We start from the raw sequence: 9,642 nt of genomic DNA on the forward strand, positions 1-9,642 counted from the left end.
TCACAAAGTAGCTGCCAACTTTTCAACCTCACAACAAACATGACAATATCCAAGGGAAGAAGAGTGTCTGCTCTTCTTCAAGTCTCACTTAAAAAGAGAGGTAACTCCTCCCACAGACCTCCTTTCGTGTCTCACTGGCCAGAGCAAAGTCAAATGTGGCAAGAAAATGGAATTACCATAGTGGGATTAAACTCATCAAGAACTGTCTTGGACCAGGGGATGGGGGTTGGGGAATTTGCCAACAGCGCCGGTTTACTAGCACCAGCCAAGACTCTCACACTGTTCTGAGGTATTTGGTAGAAGGTACAAAGTTAGCCAAATTTCAGTGTAATTCCGCTGTAAAATTCAGGGTGCAAAAGCTTGCTATCTTATAAAATAATGGAAACTCAATCACTGATGAGAGCAGAGAAGTGCCTGATTCTAACTTTTTGGTGGAGAGTGGGGAATGAGCAGGAACAGGATGCTTTCTCAGAGGAGGTGTCAATAACGAGCCAGGATATCTTGACATTTACTACATGCCCAGTGTGTTACATAATTAACTCATTTAATCCCTTCAATAGTTCTCTGACATAGGTACTACTCTTTCCTTTTGAAGGTGAGGAAAGTGAGGCATGGAGAAGTGAAACAACTTTTCCCAGGCCAACAATTTAGTTAACCCTGGATTCGAGCCCAGCAGGCTGATTCCAGACTCATCCTTATACTTAGCCGCTGGACTATTCCTCCTGCTTAATCGTGAAAAAGCTTTCCAATGGGGCAAACACGAGTTCCCACCTGTTTAAACGAGAACTAGGAAGTCTAGGCAGAAGGAATAACAAATAAGATGAGTTCAAGTACACCTGCCAGAAAATATTACCTGGTTCAGGTAGGAGATACATAGGTCCTTGGTTAGGTAGTATGAAAAGAAAGAAGGAGGCAAATTGAAAAAAAACCCCAAAAAACAGAACAAAAAACTACTTTCAAAGGAAAAAATACTAGTACTAACACTGACATAATTGATTGTGCATGAGTGTTGCCAAAACAGAATATCAGGCCAGCAAAATGTAAGAAAACTGAATGTCTATAAAGGAATCACAGGACACAGAACTGAACCTAGAAAGCCATTCAGTTTCCAAGTAATTTGGCTCCCTGTCATTCTAGTAGTTCCTCAGTCTCTTCCAATGTTCTCCATGTTCTCCCTCCAAGTCCCAAGGGAATTAAGAGCCTTTCTCCCTGGTCACCATATGGGCAACTTCTGGTTCAGTCAGCGCCCAGAGCATAGCCCAGCACTGCTTCCTACCAGAGCCATGGGCAGGGCAGTGTCAGCCAAATGGGAAGATCATGAAGAAAGCCAGGGTAAGGAGAAAGAAGATTCAAAGCTGATTTACAGGATGAAAAGGATGAGGCTATTGGAAGCAGTGAGATGGTTGGGAAACCACTTGAAAAGACTAGTTAGTAGAAAGGAAAAAGATGAAATGCTCTGTTTTGAAGAAGGTAGATTTAAGATGGTAGCATATCCAAGACACAGCATTAGAGGGATAAGATTCAATTGCAGATCAGGACATATACACAGATACGAGACTCACTCAAGATGTGATCATTCATCTGATTATTAAGCCTATGTCTGTCCTAGGTTCTAGAGCTATAGCAGTCATCAGAATAAAGCCTCTGAGAGTTCTGCTGTGGCTCAGTGGTAACAAACCCAACTAGTATCCATGAGGACGGGGGTTTGATCCCCGGCTCGCTCACTAGGTTAAGGATCTGGCTTTGTTGTGAGCTGTGGTGTAAGTTCACAGATGAGGCTCGGATCCTGCATTGCTATGGCTGTGGTGTAGGCCAGCAGCTATAGCTCCATTTTGACCCCTAGCCTGGGAACTTCCATATGTCACTGGTGCAGCCCTAAAAAGACAAAAAAAAAAAAAAGAAAGAAAGAAAGAAAAAAGAATAAAGCCTCTCCTCTTGCTTGGCTTGCTTTCTAATATCTAAGCCCTTGAAAAAGACCCTTGGCACAAAGCCCCACAGTATTCCCCGTACCCTGTGTGACCATGCAGAGAAAGAGGCAGGTTGAAATCATGCAAGTTGGGAAGACAAAATAAAGATGGTGAGGAAGAAATAAGACTGGGAGGCCGCTATCAGAGAAAAATAGGGAACTGAGAGAGTGTCACTTATGGAAGCCAAAGGAGGAGTGGGTTTAAAGAGGAAATTAACATTGGATAGCTCCAGGCTAGTAGTGAAGGATAGGCCACTGGGTTTGACAGGAGGGTTGCCACTGGTCAACTTCTAGTAATGGTTTTTGATCCTCACTGTGCATCACCTGAGGGGCTTTAAAATTTACAGATGCCTGGGAGCTACCTCTAAGATCCTAATGTGATCAGTTTGGGATGGGGCCTGGGCATCTGTTTTACTTTTAAGTTGTTCAGGAGATTTAAATGTGCAGGTAGAGTTGAGAAACTCTGCTTTAAATAAGTAGATTTCAACAGTAGAGGCTAAATTGGAGAGAATAAAAAGGAGAGGGTTTTTTTTTTTCCTTTGGTAGAGAGAGACTAGCAGTCTTAACATCAGACATGGATGCTTAGCCTTCGTCTCCTTCTGCCTTGCTGTGTGATTTAACCTCTTTGTGTCTTATCTATGAAATCAGGATAGAAATACTTGCTGTTCCCAACTCAGTTTCCTTGGGAGGTCAAGATGGGATAATAGATGTGAGAGTACTTTGAAAAAAGACTGAAGTACTATAAAAATGTAAGATTTATGTGGTTGTCAGTCTTTTTCCCCAAAGATGGCCCTAAAGATAGTGATTATCAACTGCAAAGACCTATGTGGAAGCAGCATCCCCTTCCGCACTGAGCTCACAAAGAGAGCATCCTTTGATAAGTGCTCACAGTCACTATCCAAAGGTCTAATGCTGTCTGCAACCTCACTTTTTCACAGCCAGCGTTGCACCAGATCTGTAATAGATGTAGTTTCCACAGTCTTGCAAATCCTACCTAAAACTGCTAAATACATAGCCATCCAACATAAAACTAAAGAGTTGAAGGATGCTGCTGTAAAGATTAAAAGTAAGTTTAATATTACGGGGCTCACCCCCCGCTTTTAGCTGTCAATCCTAAATGTCACAGAGAATGGGGAAAGCAGAGGACAGGATGGGAGATGTCTGAGAGCACAGACAAAGCTGCACGGTTAGAAGAGCCTAACTCCCCTGGCAGATGGGGAAAGACTGTCCAAGATCTAAGCCAAAACCAGCAGTAGAATTCAGCAACCAAACCGGGGTCTACTTCAGGAACCTAGATATGCCTACATATATATTATAGGTCATGCCGGGTCTCCAAGAAATGAACCAATATTCTCAGTCTTCCACACTCTGATTGCCCTTGAAGTAGCACCTGCTGCCAGGTGAGAAGTGGTACCTATTTACAGAGACTGAAGTCCAATCAGGAGGCTTTCTGTAATCATAGATGGTCAAAGATGTGACAAAATAGTGTTACAGCATGCTCACTACTCACTTTTGTTTGATGTTTCCTTCAGGAAAAATACAAAGAAACACAATTCTTTGTCAAGGAAATAATATACATAATGGTTGAGGTTTTTTCTAATGAGTGGCTTGAACTCAGAGCAAGAATAAAACTCCTACATAGGAATGAAGCCAGGAGTCAGATAACTGGTGTCAGCATCAGTGATGTGCTGGGAAGATCGGTTACCTGCTCTCGCCTCTGAACCTGCCCAGGCTCCTTCTACTCGGGTTGCTGTCAGGGAGAAGGTGCGAATTACATTCTTTATCTGCCTGCAATTCCTCTGATATTCTCCACTGAACCTCTTCTACCTGCAAAGAGGCTTACACCAAAATTGCCCTCCTCAAAACACAAGTACAGATACCCAAAGCCAGACACTTCCTCATCTTAGACCACCTCCAACAGGACTTAGAGCCCTTTGCACATAAAAGTGTAAAACGACAGAGCAAAATAGAATTTTGAAACAAAGATATAAAGGATTCTTCCCAAGTTTACATCAGCCATCTCATCCATTGAGAAGCCACTTTCCTCGTGTTCAAACATCCTTATAAAAAAGTGACCATGAGGAGAAAGGAATACAGAAACCAAAATGGACACTACAACCTTGGCTCCTTTTTTAGTGTGAAACATCCGCCCTTTCAGGAAGCATCTTTCATGCCCCAGCGTATAGACCCTAAGCTTCTGGCATAGAAGCAACAAGTTTGGTAAAAAGAGGTACTATGCAGGTATTCAGTCCGATATTAAAATCTCATTTTCATTTTTTTTTTGAATTTTATTTTAGGGCCCGCACCAGCAGCATATGGAAGTTCCCAGGCTAGGAGTAGAATTGGAGCTACAGCTGCCGGCCTACACCACAGCCACAGCAACGCTAGAGCCAAGTCTCATCTGCGACCTACACCACAGCTCATGGCAACACTGGATCCTCAACCCACTGAGCAGGGTCTGGGATCGAATCTGTGTACTAGTCAAGTTCATTAGCACTGAGCCACAATGGGAACTCCTAAAATCCCATTTTGAATAAAGGTGCTGGGAACTTGGCAAAGTTATTTAATCCCCCTTAGTCCCTTTTCCCCATATCTAGGGAAAGGAATAAAAATACCATCATAGAGCATGGTCGCAAACATGACACTACAACAGGCAGGTCCATAGTATCAACAGAGTGTAGCTCAGTTCCCACTGCCCTACCAGGGCTGCGTTCTCCAGTACAGGGAGACCCAGAGACCTCTTCCTGTGTTCTCTGTGAACACAATACCCAGAGGCACGTGCTTATAATCAGGAGAGGGGTCCAGAAAGAAAAGGGGATACTTCCTCTGTGGAAGCCCTACTCATCAATAAATCAGCAAGCGGTAGTGCGTTTTTAAAAATTACATGGAAATTTTACTGTTTTTGTTATACAAACAAAAGTGCTTTTTTTCCCCTGCTCTCAAAGATATGTTGTTGATAATTACAGTTTCAGAAGCACAAGGGACAAAAACTGCCCCAAAACTCAAGATGAAGGCTAAAATTAGATTTCTTTTAAAACACCTTCCCTGATGGTACCTAGGCAATGGTATTGTGGCTGTTCTCACCACAGGTGATTTCCTGTACCCACAGTCAATGCAATAAAGAGACACAATAGACAGAAGAATAGCTTAATACTTAACTGTAAGATTATTTTTCATGCTTCTCCAAGTATAATACCTTAGCTTCAAGAAAAAGTAATAGCTGAAAACATGTGAAAAGTCAAAATTCTATACAAGGACCCAAGAGATTAACACGATTGAACACAATAGCTCCTTCCAAATCATTTCCTAAGGACTGGGCCGCAAAAAGCCTTAAGACAGCTTTCCAAATATATTTTATTTATTCATTGAAGAAAAGGCTATTTGAAGTTCTTGTATTCCTTTCACCTAGAGATGCTTCACTGAGCTTTAAGTCTGTAGGTGCAAAATGAGTAATTCCTCAGCTTCTAGAAAATGCAATCACTGCAATCAGAAATGTTAAAATTTTATGCAAAATGTCTTTTATCAAGATACAGATAAGAACCTTGTATAAATACTTCAAACCGGTCTCAGCATTTATGTTTAAAAAAAAATGAATACATACTCCAATGCCTGTGAAGGCACAGAGCACCTCTGGATGCCAACAGTGGCATCTCTAGGGAGATAAGGGCAGGAGGGAGGTGCATCCCTCCTGTGCTTTCCATTTGTATTTAATTAAACATCTCTTCAATACGTGAGCCAATGCACCCACCCCTATCAAGGTGAACAATCTTTCTCCATTGTCAGTACTGGAGACCGACCTTCTCCCGAACCTGGACCTCAGGTATGCCATAGAGCAGAGAAGCTCCTTGCTTTCTTCCCACACTGAGCATCAGCTGTGTTGGGTGCTGGGCTGACACTAAAGGATACAGTGAGAATAAGATGCTGTCTCCTGACTGTCTCCATAGGAGGGCTGGGCACCCTCTCCATCCTCCACCACCACCCCCACCTCCCCGACACACACACTCAGCTTCAGCCCTACCCAGCCTTCTCCCAGCCCCAGAGCAGGCCACTGCTTTTTAAATGTATCTATCACTCTAGTCTTTTCTTTATTGCCAACCTCCCTCCACCCTTGTGACTAAATGGCTTTTAAAAGAACTAGCATGGGAGTTCCCATCGTGGCTCAGCTATAACGAATCCAACTAGTATCCATGGGGATGCAGATTAAATCCCTGGCCTGAATCAGTGGGTTAAGCAGCAATGCCATGAGCTGTGGTGTAGGTCACAGATGCAGCTCGGATCCTGTGTTGCTGTGGCTGCGGTGTAGGCCAGTGGCTGTGGTGTAGGCTGGCAGCTGCAGCTCCGATTTGGAAACTTCCATATGCCACAAGTGTGGCCCTAAAAAGACAAAAAATAAAATATAATAAATAAAAGAGGTAGTATGCATTCTCTTCCTCTAACCATGAGACACAATAACCAAGAGAGCAGATTTAAAACCTTCTTCCTCTTGGCTCTGGAATACCGTAAAAGCTGTTGAAGCCACTAGCTGTGTGACTTTGGCAAGTTTCTTAATCTCTCTGAGCCTCAGTTTCTCATTCTTGAAATGGCAGTAGTCATTGTATCATCAGAGGGACTGAACAGAGATTGAATGAAACTAGTTATGTAAGATGCCTAGTATAATATCCAATACATAGCAGGTGTGCAATAAAAGTGAGATGATATCATGATCATCATCAATGGTGGTAGTATTAACTGGTTCTCACTGTCAAAGGACAATGCCTTCAAACTTTCCAGGCCTGCACGCATTTCCAGCTCTCCGTCTCTGGACCTGCTCACAAGCAGTATGCAGCAGCAGTGGAAAGGGTGGGCTTTAAAGTCAAAGAGACTGCACCTTGAGCAAATCCTTGACATTAGTTTCTTCAGCTATAAAGTGAGGAGAATTATGCCTTCCTCACCAGGTCAAGGCAAAGATTACAGATAATGTATAAAAAGCATCTCTCCCCCGACAAGACCATAAGCATTAGGAGGTCAAGAATGATTTTATAGGAGTTCCCTTCATGGCTCAGTGGTCAAGGAACCTGACTAGGATCCATGAGGATGTGGATTCAATCCCTGGACTCGCTCGTGGGTTAAAGATCTGGCATTGCTGTGGCTGTGGTGTAGGCCAGCAGCTACAGTTCTGACCCAACCCCTAGCCTGGGAACTTCCATATGCCACGGGTGCAGGCCTAAAAATAAAAAAAAATTAAAAAGCAGGGGAAGATTTTATAACCCCTGTGCCTGTCCATCAGGATGTCTGATAACCAATCACTTAATTTAATTGATTGATGAAAAAAAAACAGAAGTAAATAAATGAACGATGCCATATCTAACAAAAGACACCATCCCTCCCAGCCTTCTCATCCAACCATCTAAATGGGGCACATAAATTATTCTTGGTAGGTACGGATTGGTAAGGAACTACAACACAGGGCAACAGAGCCATGTCTGCAAAAGGTAGATACTTTTGCAAACAAAAAGTGGGCGAGGGAAATATGTGTGTCCAAAATAACAACTTCCCTAGAAAACATTAAGTCAAAGGAGTCTTTCACTTCTGTATTTCTTGTATTCACCCTCCTATACTCCTGTAGAGGTCTGATTTCCAATGAAAGCTGAAAGTGATGTTTTGTAAAAATATCCTTTTTTTAAATTTACTAAGGAGCTATAATCCCAGGCCTGAAAAATACCATATCTAGTAGCTGCAGCTGCTCTTTGAAGCAGTATATCCAAGATTTTTCCCTCTGGTAATTATTGAACAATCATTGTCACCTTCAGGCCTGGCACAGGATTCCTGTGTGCCTGTTTATCCTCTGGCTAATTTGGGTCCTTTACATCACATGACCTTCAGTGATCCACATGCAAAATGGGAATCATCCTAGTAAGATTTTATTTAGAAAGTTCACAGAGGTGTGCTAGGCATAGGTAATATATCAATTTTTAAATACAGGCAGAATGAGTCCATATCATATGTCCTAGGAAAGCCTGCAGTGCTATTTTATAAAGAGAACCAAAGAGTTTCTTCATCTTTGCCATTTTCTGTAGGAAAATGCCTCCTGAAGTACATCCTTCTCTATGCCTTCTGTAGCAGGATATTTATTGGGTCAGAGAAAGACACTAAAAATTGCCCAAGCTGTTTAGCTCATATTTATTAACTGCTTAATACAGGCCAGGAGTGGTGCCAAGGTCTTTACATGTCTTGTTTAATCTTCCCCCAAATCCTGGGAGGTTTTTATTTTGGTTCTGGTGATAAGGAGCCTAAAGCCCAGAGATGCTGACAACTTACCCAAGGTCACAGAGTCAGCCTTTGAAGTGCTGTCCTGCTGGTTTCAGAGCCTGGCATGTAATCAGTACTCTGGCCTCTATGGTGTATTCCCCCCACTTCTTGTTCAAGAAAAGTTTTTCCAACATATATAATTCTTAGACAGCTCTCATAAGATCTTAACTCCTTTTGGCATCTTACACTGTATTCATATGACCTTCTTTAAAAAAAAAGATTTATTCAAAAAATATAGTTCAAGTATTCACCATGTAGGCCTTCTCTAAAGTTTTTACATAGTCAAGACTCCCATGGATAAAAAATTATTCATGTCCTCTTGACCCACATTTTTAGATTCTGGTTAGTGCAAAATTCTTCAGTAGGTGCAAAATTACCTTTCCATTAGAAACAGGCAGTTGCATTCTGTGCACTGCTATCCACAACCAGAAATATGTTTCACAGGGTGCTCTTTAGGCGCTTTAGTCCTCAAACATTTATTAAGCATGCCTCTCCATAGACAGTGATGCAGGTAGTATGTGGAAACAGGGCAGAAAACATGGCCCTAGTTCTGCAAGAGTTAACAGCCCAGGAGGTCACCACTTTGAGGAATTCATGGCCCACAGACAGACCATAACATCAGGTCCACCAAAGCCCATAAAACCAGAAGTTCAAGAGAAAAAGAAATCATAGCCACCTTGGAAAATATCAATTTGCTTTACTGGAAAAGGCTCTTGAAGGCCAGTTTCTCACCTTCAGCCTCCTTCTTTGGTGCTTATTGACCAGTTTTGGGAGGACCAGGCCAAGAATAAAGCTAAGGGGAAGAAGCCACAAGCTAACTGCAAAGGACAGAGCTAAAGAAACATGTGGGTTGCCTTCTGAGCATTCAGCAGCATGACTGAAAAATGAATTAACTTTTATTTCCAATGGATATTAAAACAGGTAATATGTGAATATGCTAAAACAAATTGAAGGTCAAGCAACACAAGGTGTTAGGTGGTGTGCTTTCCTTCCACCTTTAGAGGCAGCCTCTCTTACCTAGTACTTGGGCTTCTCCAAAAGAGAGTTCTAGGCATTTATAGTGGACAGAGGTTTATAACGCCCCAGCTTCTGGGCTAAGCTAAGCTTCAGGGCTAAGTTGACTGACCCATCCTGAAGGCCTGGACACAAGGATGAGTCATAAAAGTGGGCAATGGGAAGTTAAATCAGGGTGAACTGCTCCAGGCCCAGGTCAACTCTGGGGCACCCGCGCCCATGCTGTGACCCTGGCCTGAGGTGTGCTGGAAGTCTGACACTGGAAGAAGGACAAGGCAGGAGGAGCCAGGCCCTCCACATTCACAGCTTACTTCACAACACTGCTAAGTATTACCCATCTTTTAGGGGCAGAAAGTGGATAGGGGAGATTCTGG

At 42.7% G+C, this 9,642-nt stretch overlaps 1 long non-coding RNA gene across 9 annotated transcripts in view; it reads right to left on the bottom strand.

Annotated features, from left to right (window-relative positions):
• LOC102164252 overlaps positions 1 to 9,642 on the bottom strand; it is a 238,740-nt gene that overhangs the window by 162,105 nt on the left and 66,993 nt on the right. The gene's annotated exons all lie outside the window — the stretch shown is intronic.

The sequence above is a fragment of the Sus scrofa genome, chromosome 1 (assembly GCF_000003025.6).
Source record: "Sus scrofa isolate TJ Tabasco breed Duroc chromosome 1, Sscrofa11.1, whole genome shotgun sequence".
In the NCBI taxonomy this organism is placed as follows: Eukaryota; Metazoa; Chordata; class Mammalia; order Artiodactyla; family Suidae; genus Sus; species Sus scrofa.